The sequence below is a fragment of the Pristiophorus japonicus genome, chromosome 2, assembly GCF_044704955.1.
Source record: "Pristiophorus japonicus isolate sPriJap1 chromosome 2, sPriJap1.hap1, whole genome shotgun sequence".
NCBI lineage: Eukaryota > Metazoa > Chordata > Chondrichthyes > Pristiophoridae > Pristiophorus > Pristiophorus japonicus.
Window position 1 is genome coordinate 30,040,333 of NC_091978.1, and position 19,088 is coordinate 30,059,420.

Here is a 19,088-nt window from a genome sequence, read left to right on the forward strand (position 1 = left end):
CAATGTTAATATTGTGAAAATTAGAGATAGCAAAGGCAGGAGCTACTAGTTATAACCACGCTGATATTCTTTCCAGAATTTCATGAACTGCAATTGCTAAGTGCAACAGGTAGCAACTTTCACAGTCTCAGGCTATCATCTTCTTCTTAGGTAGTCCCTCGGAGTCGAAGATGATTGTCAGGAAATCCCAAAGTGCCAGTTCATTACTTTTTAAATACCACCTTTATGTTATAGGCAATTTGGGCACAGCAAAGTCCCACAAAGAGCAACAGAAGCTGCTCTTGAAATACTGAAATGGGATTTGTTACATCCACCTGAACAAGCTAATGGAACCTTGGTTTAATTTTCTATCTGAAAGACGGCACTTCCAACAACCAAGTGTTCCCTCTGTAAGACATTGATGTTCAGTCCAGATTATGTGCTCAAATACTGCAATTGAACATTGAACAAAGACACTTGAAATATCATGCCACTAAAATAATTTAAGCCACTGCAGTCTGAGAGTTTTTTTTAAAGTAATGTAATTACTGCAACAAAATGGCATTGAAAGACAAGCATATACATTATTAAGATACCAAAGCCAGTGCCTATTCAAGACTTCTGTTGGGCTCTGAGAAAAAGCAACACGGTTCATAGGACTACGATGCATCAAAGGTCTCCAGAGATTTTCTGCACCTGCCACACTGTCTTTGCAGACTAATAGCAAACACAAAAAGTGCTGGTAAGCACTGCCTCAAATGACTTTGAGGATCACTCACTGTAATCTGCTCAGATATGTCACTTAAGCAGACATTTAAAAATGTGAGGAAACAGAGATAGTTAAGCCAGAGTCAAGTTAGTTAGTCTGAGAGGAGTGACTGAGCAATGGCAGAATTTATAATATCAAAAACACAGCTGTTTGGGGATGGGGAGCTAAAGACAAGTATATTCAGATAAGGAAAAATCAATGAAATATGGCTTTCATAAACATCCAACTAATATTTAAATGTGTAACATTTAATTTCACCAAAGTAACTGTTAGCATCTCACAAATAAAAGTGCAATTACTTTAATAAACATTCAAACATCAATTAGGGTTGTAGTTGATTCAAATTACTGGATCTGTTAATTGTTTCCAAGTTTTTAAGAGCTTTTGCAACCCATCTGTAGTGTTTTCATGTTGCTCATCTGTGTTCATGACTTTCAAGCTACCTTTTAAATGTGTTTGAGTTCTTTCTCTACCCAGAACAGAGAATGATCTCTTCGAGGATATAGAGCACCATATTGTAATACAGGTTGAACCTCCCTTATCCGGAACCCTCGGGACCTGGCCTGTTCTGGATAAGGGATTTTTCCGGACAAGGGATGGTCACATTAAATTGGATGGTAGAGGTACTGAGCAAGTGGATATCAAGGCTGGCTGGCGTGGGGTTGGGAGTGCGGCAGAGAGATCATGGGGGGCAAGAGAGGGGTGGATTACAAGGTCAGGCCAGCGATTATGGGAGTCGACAGCGAGGAAGGACTTCAATTAGTTCATGTCGGAGTTCTGCGCATGCGCCACTTGGTGGCCGGGAATGGTTCTGGACGAGGGGGGGTTCCGGATGAGCGAGTTCTGGATAAGGGAGGTTCAACCTGTACACAGAAAAAGTAACTAGCAAATAAAAAAAAACACAAAATGGGCTTGAAAAGCAGTCATTAAAAGCAATGTCTCGCGAGTAACTATCTAAGTATTTTAAATATCATTGCTTATTTACTGCAAAAAGCAACAAGTAACCATTTTGTAAAATACTTTACAATTAGAGCAGGGTCAAAGCCATGACATCCATGATGAAGGAAAATTATATTGGGGGTGGGGGGGCAAAACTGCCCTTCAGAAAAAGGCCTGTTAGTGCCTCTAAGAGGCGGTAGCGATATGGTAAGGCCTTACAGACCGGGGCAGGCGGAGGGTGTGACCCATGCACAATTGCACCCCATGTTTCCCCCCGCCTGGCGCAAGGTGGGAAATTGCCAGCGGTTGGGCGGTGTGGCCACCCTTAAAGCGGAGGGCACACTGCAATGGCCGCCATTGTGTTTTAATTGTCGGCTAACTCTTGAGTTTGTCCAGGTCACCAATAGGCAGCCCGGCACCCCCTCTTGGGTGACCTGGCTGAACCCCTCACCGGTGGCCCAGTGAGCTCCACGAAGGCCTCACTAGGCTTCGCTGTGTCCATCTCCTTTAAGTGAAGGGGAGGGACGTTGCAACGCGTCAGCGTGACGCGGCATGTCTGCGTCGCGTTGACATCATCACTGCCCCGCCCCTGACCCAATCCCGCATCCAACAGCACCCAAGTGTTGGGAGGCGGCGTCAGAGTTAGACACAAATTTTCCAGCTCTTCCCTCCGACTCCCGCCGAGCGATAAATTTTTGGCTAATTTGAAGTGCCCTCCCCAATTTTTCGTTGAGATCAATTTTGGCCCCTAGAAGTCTTGTTTCTACTAGTGACTCTCCCATGGCGTTGCTCACAAAGATTCAAGACCAAGTGCAGTCTTCAAATAAATGGGGGGGAGGGGAGGGGGGGAGCAATAGAGGGTGGGGAATAATTGGATTTAGTTGCATAGACATTATTCAATCCCCATTGTCTTAATTTATGGAAAATTTTATTTTATATTATCTATCATTAAATAGTAAGTTGGAAAGTAGAAATGTAGAGCTGGAGTTTGTCTACAATACAGGCGGAGGAGCTGGGAGATGCAAAAGTAAGTGGGGGTGGCTACCGTTAGTTCCTACTAATTACAATGTGACAAGTTTACACAGGCATGTATTCATCAGGTGACTGACGCACTTTACAGCAGAGCCCAGGTTTTCATTACCTCAGGAATCACAGAGCCATCATGTTTTATTGGTTTCCTTCTTTTCCCAAGGTCCAAGGTGCACCTTGCTTTGCAAGTTCCCATAGAAAACCTCCTTCCTCAACAGGAAAGGCTTCTACCCAGTTATTATGTAGATACTCAAGCCCCAGGTCATCAAGGCCCAGGTCGCCAGTTAGAGCGTGGGCTGGAACATCGGCAGGGCCCAAGCACAGCGGAGGAGCGGGAAGATCGTAGCAGAGGTGCGGCAAATGAAGGTACGAGGCTTAGAAGAGCCGAGGGCCCAGGAGCAGCATGGGCCAGCCCACACTGCGATTTGTGTGCGCACTAGGTCAGTGCAGCAGAGGTGGTCTCCAGTCATCCTGGTTAACCCTTGCCACTGGATAAAGGCCTAGCTCTATCAAGCCCATCTGGTGGCTGTAGGGGAGGACAAAAAACCCTCATTTTACCCAGAAGGAAAAGAGCTTTGAGATCTGTCTGTGCTGCAATAATACAACAGGCCAGTCCTGGAAGGAACAGGGAACCCAGAACCAGATGTGGATTGAAACCGAGACGGTTTGGCCTTGGCAGGGCAGTGATTGGACAGGGGAGGTAACCGGAGGTCCAATGTTTGGCCAGAGTCAGCGCGAAGCAAGGGACTCCAAGCCAATGGGAGTGCCCTTGCTCAAAAACTCGGAACTGACTCATCACCGATACCGGGCTATTGTCTCCCCCATGTTTACACTATGGAGGGATATTATGCAGGCCTTAAGAAAACTAGGGAACCCAAAACAAACCGAGGGCCGACACAATGGCTGCAGGAGGCCCACACCCTTCCAACCCAATTAACACCTACTCAACCCTTGATTAGGTTAACATCAGAGATGGCCAGTGGAAAACCCCCTGCAAAATCCAACACAGCTGCATTTTTCAAAAATCACAAGCCCGCCAATGGGAAGGATTTATTTCAGCACGAGAGTCTGGCTGGATAACTGGATATAAGAAGGGGTTTCTGCCCCGACCAGTTGTTCCGTTCTCGTGTTCCAGCAAGCAGTCAGCCTTTCGACACAGAAGGAAGACCAGTGTCCGAAGACACCGAAGACAGAAGAAGCAAACCACCATCCCGAGACGGCATCAGTTCAGCCTCCTTTCACTACTGGAGACTGAACCTTTTTTTTTCCACAAGGATCTTCCCCTGAGAGCTGGACTCGGGTAGATCCACAGCAACAACAAGACGCAACAACAACCGAGTTTCCAAGAAAATCACAACAGAAAAAGTAACTTCAAGATCCTGAAGATAGCAAAAAGATAACCTCCAAACCACGTTTTGACCTGGAAAGACTGTAAAGGCTGTGGTGAGTATAATCTCTGGTCCCCAGAACTCCCAACTCAGTTAGGTCAGGAAGGTGGGAGGTTGGGTATTACACTGCTGTTAAACTTGCGTAAAAATTTTTGTTGTGTCCGTTTAGTGGGATTTAGGGGGATTGTTTTGTTGGTGTATTGCTGTTTGTTGAGATACACCTTGTCAAATAAATTGGAAGCTTAAAGTTCCTCTTGGAATCGCCTCATCTCAGTTCTGTTGTATTACATCTCCTGATCGTGAGTCTTGTGTCCGAACAGTGTAAGGGAAGCCAGGAGCACCTCAAACTCTCAACTGTGTGCCACAGGCTAGGGAAGAAAGGGGTTAGGAGTGTTTTGACACTCACAGGTGCCTCATAGGCTAGTCATAAGCTGTGGGGACGCACGAGTCTCAAAACCCCCTCATAAGCTGTGGACACGGTCTCTCCAGGAGTGCTCTTGCAGCACTCAGGGTACCTCACAGGCCAGGCATAAGCTGTGAGGGCAGAAGCCCAGAGAGAGACACCCAAGGCACAACACTTCCCTTACATGGCTGATGTGCAACGTTCACCACACGTTAAAAAATCCACGCACGGGCATCTTCCACATCTATGAACTCATCCCTTTAGGTGTGGAAGCAAGTCATCCTCGTTCGAGGGACAGCCTATGATGATGATGATGATAATACATTATGTGCGACTACATGCAAAGGATCTTACAGCTCAACACCAGATATACTGGAAGTTGTTACGAGACATTTATCTTTCGAAATTCAGCTCTCGCTGACCTATATAGGTAAAAATATCATGTCAGTGGATCGCTTGACCTTAACCCGTTTCCCTGGATAATGAATGAACCCACTAAGAGTAGAACAACCAGCAACAGAGCAATGCTACAACGAGAATACGTGCCATTATAAGAGTGGTCATCGTGGGGGCTTTGATGGATTTAATGCCAAAACAGGTGGAGAAGGGCTAAATAGTGTGCTTCAGCTTGCATGGTGTAATAGAGCTGTACTCAACTTCATACACAGAGGGTTGAACTTTGACACTGCTAGCAAGGCAGCTCTAACTGCTTTGGAGGCAGCAGAACATGCAGGAGAGCATACAGATTGGATAGGCTGGATTTGTTTTCCTTGGAACAGAGGAGGCTTAGGGGAGACCTCATTGAGGTGTATACAATTATGAGGGGCCAAGATATAGTGGATAGAAATGGTCTATTTCCCTTAGCAGAGGGGTCAACAACCAGGGGGCATAAATTTAAAGTAATTGGTAGAAGGTTTAGAGGGGATTTGAGGGAACATTTCTTCACGCAGAGGGTTGTGGGGGGTCAGGTCTCACTGCCTGAAAGGGTGGTAGAGGCAGAAACCCTCACCACATTTAAAAAGTACTTGGATGTACACTGAAGTGCCTTAACCTGCAGGGTTACGGACCGAGAGCCGAAAAGTGGGATTCGGCTGGATAGCCTCTTGTTGGCCGGTGTGGATATGATGGGCCGAAATGGTCTCCTTCCGTGTTGTAAATGTCTATGATTCTATGAACACGATGACCTTTGCTCAGTGGACTTCTCCATGACTGCTGCAAGGGGCATCAGAGCACCTCACATTACTTAAGTAATTTTCTGTTTAACAGAGTTTATTTTCGACACCAGTGCCTTACCTCCTTCACCCACATCATCCACAGATGGCCCTACATGATAGTGCCATTACCATAATCTGATTAAGTAAAAAACCACCAATTCAGTACGCTCTGTCCTATCTAATTTCCATGAACAACAAAGCACAACATATGCACATTCTATTTTATTACGACAAACTTCAAAGTGAACACAAGTCATCCTATTCTTTCTCAATACTGTGTTTCCCCGTGGTGGCTAAATGGTTTCTTTCAACTATTCTCGTATTTCTGCCAGGTGTGAATTGAGGATCAATATTATGAAAGGTGGTTAGCTGTTCTTGTTTTACTAAAGGGTCATGCGACTGAGGTGGATCTCCGCTCATGACAGCTTGTCTCAGTTAGGCAGCTGATGCTGGCTGCATAGATATGTCTTATAATATGGTCGGTCAAATCATCAATAGATTGTTCTGAGATTCCCAACCTTCTCTTCCCCAAACACACAGGAACCTCATACCAATACAGCCTCCTAAGCTTCACTGGTAAGAAAGCTATAGGCCTGGCATGTGCTGCTGTTGTCAGAGATGAAAGAAGAAGGCAGGACAGCTGCAGCCATTCCAATGTGTCCTGAATCTGTGGCCCCACTGATTTGCAGGTTAGCTGGTCAAATGGCAGCTATCGGATTATGAAAGTCTGAAGAAACATGGCGGCTGCCCATGGTTTTGGTGTTGGAAAAAAAAGGAAAAAAGATTTCCTGGTGTTGTAGCAAATCAGAGCTATGTATTCAAGAGTCACATCTATCTATTGCCACATATCCACGGAGACTTGATCTCAGAGCCGATACTTAGGTACAATCTTTCTTGCATATCCTTCTTTTCAGGTGAGTACCCAGGAGTTCTAGGTCTCCAAAGCAATGGGCACCTTCCTCATGAGCCTTCAAGGGGGAAGTTAGAACACTCTCATCCACTTCCCATTCCTCCATCTTCCTTGTGGCTTGAGAATCATCCAGTGCCACTTCCTCATTAACACTATCTAATTCTCCCTGGTTGAAAGTATCTGAGCGGATACAAAATTATATCTATCACACCCAAAAGGAAGAAAGAAAGAGTCAGCAACACATAAATGTCTGGTACAATTTCCCCTAATTTAGAACATCACAACTATTTCATTTGACAGTTCAACAGATAATTCAAATGAATGATTCAAGCTGATTTGACAAAGCTACAAAAACACACATTTTGCATCAACTCTAAAAGCCTTTAAAATATTCCTGTCAACTACTATCTGGCTATGCATCAATTTTATTCCTATGCTGAAGAAGTGAAATGAAAAGAACAGTATAAAAGACATTTAGTGAAATTGACATTAAACTGAGAGGCAGAATAGGTCTATAAAAGAAACACTTAATTCATGAGAGCAACTTTGAAATGAAAAAAATCCTATTAGCAATTTACTTTATTTTTACCTGAACTTAGAAATGCTGCCAATATGTTGCAGACATTTGAAAAGAGAAATGACAGGTTAATCTTTTGGCTGTAGACCCTTCATCAGAATTGAAAATCAGCATTAACAGAAGTCCTCCTCCAAAACATTACCCTATCTTTTTTCAGATGCTGGCAGACCTATTGTGAATTTGCAGCATTTTCTACTTCAGATTTTTGAGTTAGCTATTTTATTTTTATCTTCAGGTTATTTTGTCTAAAGTAAATGAATAGAGAGCTTGTGTGTCCATTGCCTCTTTATCAAATAACTGCACTGTTAATCAATGCAAAAATAAAACCAAGCTGCATATCCTTCATTAAGCAGCTATAAACATAGGAACAGGAGTCGGCCATTTGGCCCCTCGAGCCTGCTACGCCATTTAATAATATCATGGCTGATCTGGTCTTGGCCTCAACTTCACTTTCCTGCCCGCTCCCCATAACCCTTGACACCAGTGTCATTCAAAAATCTGTCTATCTCCGCCTTAAATATATTCAATGACCCAGCCTCCACAGCTCTCTGGGGTAGCGAATTGCAAAGATTCACGACCCTCAGAGAAGAAATTCCCCCTCACCTCCGTTTTAAATCTGTACCTCAACTCAATCGACCCGCCTTGGTTCCATAACACTTAATAGCCTTGCCTAAAAAACATCAATCTCAGTTTTGAAAATTTCAAGTTGATCTAGCCCCAACAGCTTTGGGGCAGAGTGTTCCAGATTTCCACTACCCTATGTGTGAATAAGGTAGCTGCAGAGTGTTGCTGTTGCTACTCTTCATGTGCTTCTCCCCACACCATATTTAAGGGTGGCTTGCATTTAAATCAAGTTTGGTGAAATTATGAAGCTTACATGCCTCTAAGTAGTCCGTTTTATAAGTGGAATATTATATAGCATGGTATTATTATATTACAGCATAAGGTATCATGTTGCAAAGGGCACCTATGGGTAACTTCGTCTGTCTATTCAACAAAGACTATTTGAGAATTACAGCTTTATTTTGCGAATTATAGGAGTGCATCGAAAAGACTGAGGATTTTCAGCCCCACTCTTTGTAACCCTATTTCTTTTCACTGTTACACCCGATTGGTTCATTTTCCCAAGTAACTCACTTATACGTCTTGATTTATTTCAGCTACTAAAGTGTGTGTCCCGCTGAGAATATTTTAACACTTCATGGTGAGTACTCAGCCTCCATTTTCTTACATCCCCATTAAAAGATAGGTGCTTGTGAAAACTTTATTAGTCATTAACTTTTGGACAATTGGGTGTAGGACTGCAAGACAGAAATACAAAATACAAAAGATTCAAGATTATAAATAACTTCTTTCTTCCCACAGAACACGTTTTCGATATTGCTTAGAAATGAATCAAAGATAAAATTTGAAAATGTTATGGTATCTTCTGGTCTCTGGAAATCAATGCTGTGAAATAGAACTGTACCCCCTTCAGAGGCTGCGTCAGCAACAATTCTCCACCTCAGTCATCCATATGCCCCTCTGCAAAAATTACTAATGCTGTCCCAATTGGTGCCAGAATGAAAAACTCCCCTGCCATCGTACTCGAGAGATTGTAGTTGACTCTTGGTCAACTGCACCTTGAAAGAAGAGCTGTTTAGAAGTGCCAATGAGAGTTATAAAGGCAGTATTGCTTTATTTTGTTTCTCATTGACAGTTCCAAAAGGAAGTTAATACTACCAAAAGATTAGAATCAACAGGTTTGAGGGGCTGAATGTTTTTTTTCTTGGTCTCTATTTTCTTATGTTGTGGCTAGTCCAGAGGTGGACAATTATTTGGGCTGGAGGGCCACTTAACAAGTTTTGGTGAGCTGTTGAGGGCTGCCATCAATGTTCCCCGTAAGATGCGCGGCTGCACGGTCCAGCTCCCCAGCTCGGGCCGCTGGAAGAGATAGTGGCCGTCCGCACAACAGATTTAAAGGGACCACGCACGAAAAAAAATTAGAGGGAACATTGCATAAACATAAACATTGCATAAACATAAATTCAGATAGTAGTCAGATGCTATCTTACATGCACAACATGTATTCGATATTGCTTAGAAATGAATCAAAGATAAAAGTTGAAAATGTTATGGTATCGTCTGGTCTCTGGAAATCAGTGCTGTGAAATAGAACTGTACCCTCTTCAGAGGCTGTGACAGCAGCAATTCATAGAAACATAGAAAATAGGTGCAGGAGTAGGCCATTCGAGCCTGCACCACCATTCAATAAGATCATGGCTGATCATTCTCTCAGTACCCCTTTCCTGTTTTCTCTCCATACCCTTTGATCCCCTTAGCCATAAAGGCCAGATCTAACTACCTCTTGAATATATCTAATGAACTGGCATCAACAACTCTCTGCGGCAGGGAATTCCACAGGTTCACAACTCTGAGTGAAGAAGTTTCTAAGTCCAAAATGGCCTACCCCTTATCGTAAGACTGTGTCCCCTGGTTCTGGACTTCCCTAACATCGGGAAATTCTACCCGCATCTAACCTGTCCCGTCAGAAGCTTTTGTTTCTATGAGATCCCCTCTCATCCTTCTAAACTCTAATGTATAAAGGCCAGTTGATCCAGTCTCTCCTCATATGTCAGTCCAGCCATCCCGGGAATCAGTCTGGTGAACCTTCGCTGCACTCCCTCAATAGAAAGAATGTCCTTCCTCAGATTAGGAGACCAAAATTGAACACAATATTCAAGGTGAGGCCTCACCAAGGCCCTGTACAACTGCAGTAAGACCTCCCTGCTCCAATACTCAAATCCCCTAACTATGAAGGCCAACATACCATTTGCCTTCTTCACCGCCTGCTGTACCTGTATGCCAACTTTCAATGACTGATGGACCATGACACCCAGGTCTCGTTGCACCTCCCCTTTTCCTAATCTGCCGCCATACAGATAATATTCTGTCTTCGCGTTTTTGCCCCCAAAGTAGATAACCTCACATTTATCCACATTATACTGCATCTGACATGAATTTGCCCACTCACCTAACCTGTCCAAGTCACCCTGCAGCCTCTTAGCGTCCCCCTCACAGCTCACAGATAGTAAAAGCTTTTACCAATATATAAAACGGAAAAGAGTGACTAAAGTAAATGTTGGTCCCTTAGAAGATGAGAAGGGGGATTTAATAATGGGAAATGTGGAAATGGCTGAGACCTTAAACAGTTATTTTGCTTCGGTCTTCACAGTGGAGGACACAAAAACCATGCCAAAAATTGCTGGTCACGGGAATGTGGGAAGGGAGGACCTTGAGATAATCACTATCACGAGGGAGGTAGTGCTGGATAGGCCAATGGGAATTAAGGTAGACAAGTCCCCTGGTATGGATGAAATGCATCCCAGAGTATTAAAAGAGATGGCGGAAGTTATAGCAGATGCATTCGTTATAATCTACCAAAATTCTCTGGACTCTGGGGAGGTACCAGCGGATTGGAAAGCAGCTAATGTTTAAAAAAGGGGGCAGACAAAAGGCAAGTAACTATAGGCCGGTTAGTTTAACATCTGTAGTGGGGAAAATGCTTGAAGCATTTAGGAAGAAATAGCGGGACATCTGGATAGGAATAGTGCAAACAAGCAGACGCAACATGGATTCATGAAGGGGAAATCATGTTTAACTAATTTACTGGAATTCTTTGAGGATATAATGAGCATGGTGGATAGAGGTGTACCGATGGATGTGGTGTATTTAGATTTCCAAAAGGCATTCGATAAGGTGCCACACAAAAGGTTACTGCAGAAGATAAAGGTACGCGGAGTCAGAGGAAATATATTAGCATGGATAGAGAATTGGCTGGCTAACAGAAAGCATAGAGTCAGGATAAATGGGTCCTTTTCGGGTTGGAAATCGATGGTTAGTGGTGTGCCACAGGGATCGGTGCTAGGACCACAACTGTTTACAATATACATAGATGACCTGGAAGAGGGGACAGAGTGTAGTGTAACAAAATTTGCAGATGACACAAAGATTAGTGGGAAAGCGGGTTGTGTAGAGGACACAGAGAGGCTGCAAAGAGATTTAGATAGGTTAAGCGAATGGGCTAAGGTTTGGCAGATGGAATACAATGTCGGAAAATGTGAGGTCATCTACCTTGGAAAAAAAAACAGTAAAAGGGATTATTATTTGAATGGGGAGAAATTACAACATGCTGCGGTGCAGAGGGACCTGGGGGTCCTTGTGCATGAATTCCAAAAAGTTAGTTTGCAGATGCAGCAGGTAATCAGGAAGGCGAATGGAATGTTGGCCTTCATTGCGAGGGGGATAGAGTACAAAAGCAGGGAGGTCCTGCTGCAACTGTATAGGGTATTTGTGAGGCCGCACCTGAAATACTGCGTGCAGTTTTGGTCACCTTACTTAAGGAAGGATATACTAGCTTTGGAGGAGGTAGAGAGACGATTCACTAAGCTGATGAAGATGAGAGGGTTACCTTATGATGACAGATTGGGTCTTTACTTGTTGGAATTCAGAAGGATGAGGGGTGATCTTAAAAAAACATTTAAAATAATGAAAGGGACAGACAAGATAGAGGCAGAGAGGTTGTTTCCACTGGTCGGGGAGACTAGAACTAGGGGGCACAGCCTCAAAATTGGGGGAGCCAATTTAAAACCGAGTTGAGAAGGAATTTCTTCTCCCAGAGGGTTGTGAATCTGTGGAATTCTCTGCCCAAGGAGGCTAGCTCATTGAATGTATTCAAATCACAGGTCGATAGATTTTTAACCAATAAGGGAATTAAGGGTTACGGGGAGCGGGCGGGTAAGTGGAGCTGAGTCCACGGCCAGATCAGCCATGATCTTGTTGAATGGCAGGGCAGGCTCGAGGGGCTAGATGGCCTACTCCTGTTCCTAATTCTTATGTTCTTATGTTCACACCGCCACCCAGTGTCATCTGCAAACTTGGAGATATTACACTCAATTCCTTCATCCAAATCATTGATGAATATTGTAAAGAGCTGGGTCCCTGCACTGCGCCCTGTTGCACTCCACTAGTCACTGCCTGCCATTTTGAAAAGGACCCATTTATCCCGACTCTCTGCTTCCTGTCTGCCAACCAGTTCTCTATCCACATCAGTATATTACCCCCAATACCATGTGCTTTAATTTTGCACACCAATCTCGTGTGGGACCTTGTCAAAAGTCTTTTGAAAGTCCAAATACACCACATCCCTTGTCCACTCTACTAGTTACATCCTCAAAAAATTCCAGAAGATTTGTCAAGCTTGATTTCGCCTTCATAAGTCCATGCTGACTTGGACTGATCCTGTCACTGCTATTTCATCCTTAATAATGGATTCCAACATTTTCCCCACTACTGATGTCAGGCTAACCGGTCTATAATTACCCGCTTTCTCTCTCCCTCCCTTTTTAAAAAGTGGTGTTACATTAGCTACCCTCCAGTCCTTAGGAACTGATCCAGAGTTGATAGATTGTTGGAAAATGATCACTAATGCATCCACTATTTCTGGGACCACTTCCTTAAGTACTCTGGGATGCAGACTATCAGGCCCTTGGGATTTATCGGCCTTCAATCCCATCAATTTCCCTAACACAATCTCCCGCCTAATAAGGATTTCCTTCAGTTTGTCCTTCTCACTAGACCCTCGGTCCCTTAGTACATCCAGAAGGTTATTTGTGTCTTCCTTCGTGAAGACAGAACCAAAGTATTTGTTCAATTGGTCTGCCATTTCTTTGTTCCCCATTATCTGAATCCGACTGCAAGGGACCTACGTTTGTCTTCACTAATCTTTTTCTCTTCACATATCTATAAAAGCTTTTGCAGTCAGTTTTTATGTTCCCGGCAAGCTTCTTCTCCTACTCTATTTTCCCCCTCCTAATTAAACCCTTTGTCCTCCTCTGCTGAATTCTAAATTTCTCCTCGTCCTCAGGTTTGCTGTTTTTTCTGGCCAATTTATATATCTCTTCCTTGGATTTAACACTCCTTAATTTCCCTTGTTAGCCACGGTTGAACCACCTTCCCTGTTTTATTTTTACTCCAGACAGGAATATACAATTGCTGAAGTTCATCCATGTGATCTTTCAATGTTTGCCATTGCCTATCCACTGTCAACCCTTTCAGAATTATTTGCCAGTCGATTCTAGCCAATTCACGCCTCAAACCATCAAAGTTACCTTTCCTTAAGTTCAGGACCCTAGTTTCTGAATTAACTGTGTCACTCTCCATCTTAATAAAGAATTCTACCATGTTATGGTCACTCTTTCCCAAGGGGCCTCGCACAACAAGATTGCTAATTAGTCCTTTCTCATTACACATCACCCAGTCTAGGATGGCCAGCTCCCTAGTTGGTTCCTCGACATATTGGTCCAGAAAACCATCCCTAATACACTCCAGGAAATCCTCCTCCACCCCATCTCAGTCATCCTTATGTCCCTCTGCAAAGATTACTAATGCCGTCCCAATTGGTGCCAGATGAAAAACTCCCCTGCCGACGTACTCTGGATACCGGGAGAGGAAAGATGCAGCGGCGGTTACTTTCTTCGGTAAGAGTTGTGGTGAACAGCCATGACTCTACTCTAAATTGGAGAGGGCATATTCGAGTGTGCAGTACATTCTAGGTATGGACATCTGCCATTGGGCCCTAGAATTATGGAACAGATTCTTTTAAGATCGGGCCAGGGAGAATCGTTTGGCGAATAATTAATGCGAATGAAGTATTACTATAATTTTTCCTTGGCTGCAATTCAGGTCTGCCTCTGACCCACGAGGAGTGAAAGTGGAGAGTCGAATGTGCAGCTCGAGCTCCGACTCGCATTCTATTTCTGTCCCATCCAGCGGACTGGATAGAATGACTTGGCGGGCCGATTATGACCCTTAGTCTATCCACTATATATACAGATACTAATACAGCGTATTAAAGGATGTAACATATTTTCGAGAGGAATTAATTGATTGTCTCATGGTAATGGCATCACTATAATGTTAATGCTGTGAACCCAATCCCTCAACATACCACTGCATTGTAACTCATCCCAGCCTCTGCTGAACAAGTCATGCGGGGAACAGGTTCTAGTTGGCCTTCTGCTTAAAGTGAATCCTGTGTAGCCCAAAACATTGTTGGTGGTTATCCCCCTGTTCACCAAAATATATTCCAAATTAACTTTATAAAATATATGTTTGCATGTGAATTGATACCCATTCCTATTGATTGTCCAGAAATGCAGGGTGGAATTGTTCCTGCTAGCTTTTATCTCCACGACGAGATAAAACACTGACAGCCGCAGTGTTCCACAAATCTGAATATCAGCCAGAGCTGGCATTCAAATTCATGATTTTTCCACTTGGGTCTTCAGCAATGCACTGCACTACTAGAGCTGCTTGGCTATCTTTTGTGCAGTATTAACTGCTGTTTATTTTCACTGCTCTCAACAGAACAATAAATATTTTATGCTTCGAAAATTAGTCTTCGGGGCCAAAATTGTACTCCGCCCCGTTTGGGGCAGATATTTTGAATTGGGTGATGATTCTCCACCCGAATCGAGAGGGCGGAGAGTCGATCGAAATTGCATTTTTTTGTAAATCTTCGGGGCGATGTTTGGGGCTGAAGGGCGGAAGTGCATTGGGAGCGGGTCGTAAGGTGTCATCAGAGCCGGGCTGCACACATCTGCGCAACGCTGATGACGTCAGCAAAATGCGGACGTGCCGCGTCGCGCTGATGCATAGCAACGTCCCTCCCTTTCAGTTAAAGGGGAGGGCAGCTGCGAGCTCTGCAGCCACTTTTGTGGCGTCCACTGGGCCACCAGGGAGGGTTTCGGCCAGGCCAGTGGCCCAGAACCCAAGAGGGGGTGCCTGGCTGCCTGTTGGTGGCCCAGTTGATCCCGTGGCCACCATTGTCGGGCCAAAGTCAGAGTCGGCCGACAATTAAAATAAAATGGCGGTCACAGTGGTGAGCCCCCCCTTTAAGGGCAGACGAGTCGCCCAGCCACTAGCAGCTTCCCGCCGGGAAAAGCTGTCGGGGGCACCGACTAGTGGCGGCTCCGCTCCCTCGGGGCAATTTCCCTCGTGGGGAGGTTTGGGGTCACCGCCGGGCGGTAAAGGGTCAGTGCGTGACCGACGGGGCGGGAACACGGGGCAGGGCGGAAACCCGTTTCTGATGCTCGGGAGCAATTTCGAATGGGTCGTACCATCAGCCTTGCCCTCTGGACGGAAAGGCAATACCACCCCATTATCACCTCAGAGGCGGTAATGAACCTTAAAGGGGGCATTTTCGGCCCCTTAATGTTTTGATAACTTAACACCAAAAGATGCTATGGTGCGAAGGAACTGTTATTTTAGTGGTACAAGGATGTACTGCATCGAGCTTTGCCATTTTGTTCCATTTGTACAGAATTTAAAAACAAATTCTCCAATAGGTAAATGTCAGTTGTGTTTAATTTGAATGGCATGAAAAGTAAACTGACCACAAGCTGCTGCTCTTTGTAGGTGTGCATTGAACTTGAATAACTGACATTCTGCTCCGTGCTCTTGTCTGTGGTTTACTGGAATCATGGTAGGGAACGGTGGATCAATCAGGCAGTGAAGCCTTCTGCCAATCTTCGCCAAGATCATCACTGGCTGTCCTACAACACCCGCTGCATGCAAATGACAGCAGGGGTAAAGTGCCCAGATCCCTGGGACATTTTCCACTTTTCACCACTTATTGCCTCCTCCCAGAGCCACCTTAGGAGAGGTGACAGGAGGACCCAGGAAGTTATAGGCTTGAGGTGCCTCTATGGAAGGAGGTCTTCTCATGGCCTCCTCTCCTTAAATTCCATCCCCACTGACACTGCGTAGGTCTTGGTTTCTGCTGAAGCCAAATGAAGCTGCAGCTCCTGCCATCTTAAGGCTCCGAGTGGTGCTGCAGCAGCAGACATTTCCTTTGGGACTAAAGCGGTTTCTCCATGCTGGCGGGAATCCTGCCTGGAGCCTGCCTTGCATCGATAATAAGCCCTGACCCAGAGATGGGTTGGGGAAAAGGTTGAATCAGAAAGGCAAGCAGAACTTATCCCCATACTGGAACTCCATCCCAAAGAGGATAAACCTGGCCAAGAAATCAACCAGCACAGAAAAATGAACAGAACAAACTTAATTTTTGAGTGTGCTAACAGATAATCCACATTAGATAATTTGCTGAGCATTGTATGGACAATATGGGGAAGCGTTTCTTCTTTGGGCGTAAACGGCGATTCTGCTAAAAATCGTGCCCAAAATTGCGCTCGTTTTGAAAAGTGTTTCCTGCCCCCTCTCCTCCAAGCTTCTGCTCAAACTCATTTGCATAGCACCAAATGCAAAATCTACCATGAGCCAGCGTAATCAACCAGCATTTTTAAAAGTGATTAATAAAAAAAAATTCTAGATATACTCAATTTGGTAAACGTTTGATTAATACAACTGAAAATGGGTTTAATCACAAAAAATAAGCATTTTAAAATCAGCGCAAATTCATTACCAAGAGTAAACGGATTTTTTTATTACTGAGAATGACTTTTTAAAAAATACACAAAATTAGTTAGATTGTGGGGTACAGTAGTGAGCTTGTTAATAAATTTAAAAAAGAAAATCCATTCAAACCGTTCCAAACATACCTATTAGTATCCGTCACTCAAAGGTTCCAGCTAATTTTTGCAGCCATCTTGAAGGCCTGCAAATGAGTGCAATTAGCAGAAACTCCCAATGGTGATTGATTTACCCTGGGGCGAGGCTAGTTTTGTGGGCAGGGCCGGCTTCTAGTGCGATGGTTTTAAAACTAGCGCAAAAGACCGCAAAATCGCAACCGGCATTTAAAATTCTATGCTCTTTTGATACCAGTTAGCCAATATCAAAGAAATTCAGCAAACCTCAGGCCTATATGTTTCTGTCAGCTCCCATACGTGCACCCCTCATTTCAGCTCCCATACGTGCACTCCACCAGCCTGTCCTCACCACACAGCACTGCCCCCCCCGTCATCAAGATCCACGGTGCGGCCTTGTACAACGTGAACCACTTCCCTCAATTTGGGAGCCTCCTATCAACAAGAGCAGGCATCGACGACGAGATCCAACATCGCCTCCAGTATGCCAGTGCAGCCTTCGGCTGCCTGAGGAAAAGTATGTTTGAAGATCAGGCCGTCAAAACTGTCACCAAGCTAATGGTCTACCCGCCCTCCTGTATGACTCAGAAACATGGACCATGGACAGTAGACACCTCAAGTCGCTGGAGAAATACCACCAATGATGTCTCCGCAAGATCGTACAAATCGCATGGGAGGACAGACGCACCAACGTTAGCGTCCTTGACCAGGCCAACATCCCCAGCATTGAAGCATTGACCACACTTGATCAGCTCCGCTGAGCAGGCCACATAGTTTGCATGCCAGACACGAGACTCCCAAAGCAAGCGATCTACTCAGAACTCCTTCACGGCAAACGAGCCAAAGGTGGGCAGCGGAAATGTTACAAGGACACCCTCAAAGCCTCCCTGATAAAGTGCAACATCCCCAATGACACCCTGGCCAAAGACCGTCCTAAGTGGAGGAAGTTCATCTGGGAGGGTGCTGAGCACCTCGAGTCTCATCGCCGAGAGCATGCAGAAAACAAGCGCAGGTTGCGGAAAGAGCGTATGGCAAACCAGTCCCACCCACCCCTTCCCTCAACGACTATCTGTCCCACCTGTGACAGGGACTGTGGTTCTCTTATTGGACTGTTCAGCCACCTAAGAACTTATGTTGTTAAGAGTGGAAGTAAGTCTTCCTCGATTCCGAGGGACTGCCTATGATGATGACGACTCCTCATTTTAGATAACTCACCAAAGCAGAAGGGATAGTATTTGAGCAAATTTTTATATGGCTACAGAAATTCTATAAGTAAACATTTCTTAAATAAAAGCTGAATGTTTCCATTTTTTTTTGTTGTATGTTGGATTTCCCTCATCTCCCTGCGATTACATCCACCATATGCTGATATTACTTAACCAATGGTGCTTCGGGCAGAAAATGCCTCGCTATACTTCAAGACCATTACACATATTGATAAAAACGATTAATTTGCTTTAACAGAAAAAAAGCTTGTACTATGTTTTTGTGACATCAGTATAATGTCATTTCAGTGAACCAGATGGATTTGTTTTAATGTAATGTAACTTATAATGCACGTAGCACATAAGACATACATCACCAATACAGGCATGAACAGTCTTAATGTTAGACACTTAAAAAAAAAAAATCACTTTTATAAAGAAATGTTGAATTCTGGATTATTTAAAGCATGTGCTTAGTGTGGGAGCTGGGGTGCTGCAAGGAGTTAGGTCACTGCTATCTTACCGCTGGGACATAGGTTTAAATCCAACTCAGATTCTCTTCTCTGACCATTAACAATGTAAGGCATTTGGGCAATTTTAATTTTGGTTCAATGGGTTGAAATCTATAACATAATCATACCTATTATCTGTCACCATTTGACACTGGATCAAGAATCTTATTCATAGCTGCCACATAAAACCGCAAAATGGAAAAGTGATACTTGTACAACAGAAGGATCTTCTTCTGAGGAGTATTCTTGATCATGGTCCAATTATGGTTTTATCCCCAAGTATTGATGTACATACCATATGTAATGTCCTGTTTCACCACAAGGTAATTGTTTTCCAGTTTGGCCTGCTTTTCAGAGATGCAGACGCAAACACAAACACAAAAACATGATGTTCCATTGTAATGGCAAAACAAAGAGTCACACTTCCATCTACAGGTATTAAAAACTTCAGAACACCACTTGGAAAATGTGATGAGTTTGTGTTTTTCAGTAACATGTAGAGATGTATCATAAATGCCCACAAATTAGTAATTTATTTTTACATTCAATTTCATAATTTTCCATTGTGGAATTTGAATT

At 44.1% G+C, this 19,088-nt stretch overlaps 1 protein-coding gene across 3 annotated transcripts in view; it reads right to left on the reverse strand.

Moving 5' to 3' along the window:
• The window catches only part of ctnna2 (catenin (cadherin-associated protein), alpha 2), a 1,881,920-nt gene that overhangs the window by 1,053,151 nt on the left and 809,681 nt on the right, over positions 1 to 19,088 (reverse strand). The window lies entirely within an intron of this gene.